Genomic DNA, 2,801 nt, shown 5'->3' on the forward strand with positions numbered 1-2,801 from the left:
TTTTTTCTTAACATTAGTCCCTAAAAATCCTTAAATGTTTAAAAAGTCCCTTTTGACGCTAAAAATCCTTAAAAAAAACCGATTTTATCCCCATACTGGACGTAATGCTTAATTTCGCTGAAGTGCAATTAAACAAATGAGCTAATTAAAAAAGAACTGCATTGTACTCGGATGAAATGCCAAACATTAATTCTTATACTAACTACTAATTATTTAGCCGTCTACTTCGGGACAACAAGAATAAACGAGTATATGTTCTTCTGTGAAAGGAAATTGAGATGAAAAGTGAGCTCCCTAGTGGTGAAATTACCTAGATAGTTGACCTCTCTTCCGTCACGCGTTTCTACGTCTCTGGTGTCGTTTTTAAGACGTTTTTGTTTGCGTATCCTGATTTTGTTTCAGTATTAAATGACACACAACGTAAACGTTAGAGTTCAGATGAAAGAATTCTAAACAGCGATAGATCTTACAAAGTCAGGCTACTTTGCAAACCTCTTTCTTATGGACTTTTACCCGAAATTTAAGAAATTGGGAGAGGAAGTCACTAATACCGTTTTCGTAAAGATGCAGCGTTAGCTAGTAACATACAAGCAAGCTCCCCGTGTCACGCATCAAGGCCTCTTGCGCTAATGAATGGGTTGCCAGTAATCAGATCCCTCTGCTATGCGCAAAGGGTTCTGGGATCGCCACAGGGTAAACAAAGCAAATTGCTAGAAAGAAATACATGACAAAAAGTCGTCTCAGCGTCCAAAAAAACGATTTTCGCGATAATTCAGCGCTTTTTTGCAGCCGTTTTATCAGAAACGGATGAAAGCAATATTGATACGTGGGAAGTGTAAGTTTTTGTTGAGATAATCATGAGATATGTGTTAAAATCTACCGATAAAGTTCTCTCCTTGCGTAAGATTTATTGTGAAATGAACATCTCGTAATTGTCTCGAAATATCACAAAGTTACGTATAAATCAAGGGAAATTACCCAATAAGGTATTTTCAGTTAAATTTACGTGTGCACAGCCATTTTTAATACTAGCTAACGTCTATTATATACAAATTATGGCTTCCGGAAATTTACCTCCTCAAAGGAGATAAGTCGTCGTCAGGGGTGATGGAAATTGTTTTTACCGAGCAATTGCTCTCTGGAATGATGAAGTAAGTGATGAGAAACATGAAGAAATCCGCAGGTTAAAATCTAGTTTGATAGAGAGAAATCCGAAGGTGTTTGAGCCGCTACTTTTCTCTTCGAACTCCGTGGAGGATCATGTCAAAAACAGCAAGATCACGGGAACTTGGGCTGAAACTGTGGACATCTTCAGCTGTGCATCGCTTCTCGAGCGACCCATTTGCACCTTCTCATCGTCGCAGAAAAAATGGTGCAACTTTGAACCGATTATGAAAACTGATTCGTTTTCATCCCTCACAAAGAAGAAGTGTCAGTGTCCAATCACTTCGATGTATCATGATGAGTATGCTCAGGCAAATCATTTTAATCTCCTTTTGCCTAGAGGTGGCTGTTGTAGTGCTCCTCTGCCTGAGAATACAGCATCCTCTGTTTCAATAGATTTGGAAAACAGTGGTAATTCAAATGCCAAAGCTGTGAAACAAATGTCACAAACTCATCCTTCCTTCAAACCACATTTGATTAAAGCTACAGAATCCAAGCAACTTGGTCAAGATCTAACTTCTTTAAATACAAAAACATCGCCTTCTTACTCTAAAACAACTGTGAAAAGGCCAACTCAATCTCCAGAAGCTACCACTGCCAAACAAACCACTTCTGTAAAACAGCTAAATCCAGCTACATGTACTAAACCTTCTACGATGACTAGTTCCCAAACACCAACAGACAAAACTTCATGTACCACCACCAAGCAACCACCTTCTAAACAAGCCATTGCTACATCTACTGATTCCAACTTTGACCAGATGGATGTGAAAAATATTAAAGCATTTATTTCTGCTCGGGGTGTTCAAGTCTCCACTTACTGCAAAACCGAACTTATTCACCTAGCTAAAGCAATTGCTTTTATGGACCTTCCTACAGACCCTGATTTTGAAAATGAGTCCATTGATGAATGTTTGTCAAGACGCCTCAAACTTCCAGCAGGACAAAAAATTTTGGACCCCTTCCTTCCAAATGGCATCATTGTCCAATGACGTCTCTCAGCTCCCGCCATTTGGACTAATGGACATTATTAATCATCTGATTATGAGCAAAACTGATTATGATAAAGGCAAGTTATTCTCCTGGCGCTCATTTGAAGAGTACAATTTATGCACAAATGGCCATGTTCAAAGCCTTGGAGTAAACACTACAGAGGACCTTGATGGCAGTGCTTTTTTTGTGTTTGTAGCTGGAGTTATACCAACTCAGAACGAAAAAACTCATGAGGGCGATAAACTTTACAGGCTCTGGTTTGTTCTGGACTCAACTGGGTCTGCGTATTCTGCATTCTGTAGGTGCAAGGGTGGAGCCGATCATGAATGCAGACATTTAGGAGCAAATTTGTTTGAACTTGATGATTTTCTTTCAAATCAAAGAAAGTCTGTCACCTCTATGTCTGCATATTGGAACCCCATGCCAACACCCACACTCAAACCTGTCCCTATGTCTGAAATGAAAGTTTCCCAAAGCTCTTTGATGAAAAAGGAAAGAAAAATAACACCATATGATGATTCCTGGATTGACTCCTTTGATCCTAGACCCATGAAAGGTAGAAAGGAAATAACTCTTAAAGAAAAAATTGATTTTGCAAAGAAACTTCGAAAAATTGATCCTTGTTCTAGTATTCTTGATATTTT

The 2,801-nt window shown here is 38.8% G+C and overlaps 1 pseudogene; it reads left to right on the forward strand.

The window, feature by feature from the left end:
* The first annotated feature begins 1,055 nt into the window (after nt 1–1,055).
* LOC131774247 (uncharacterized) lies at nt 1,056–2,156 on the forward strand (annotated as a pseudogene).
* The last annotated feature ends 645 nt before the right edge of the window (nt 2,157–2,801 follow it).

This window comes from Pocillopora verrucosa, chromosome 3 (assembly GCF_036669915.1).
Source record: "Pocillopora verrucosa isolate sample1 chromosome 3, ASM3666991v2, whole genome shotgun sequence".
Lineage (NCBI taxonomy): Eukaryota > Metazoa > Cnidaria > Anthozoa > Scleractinia > Pocilloporidae > Pocillopora > Pocillopora verrucosa.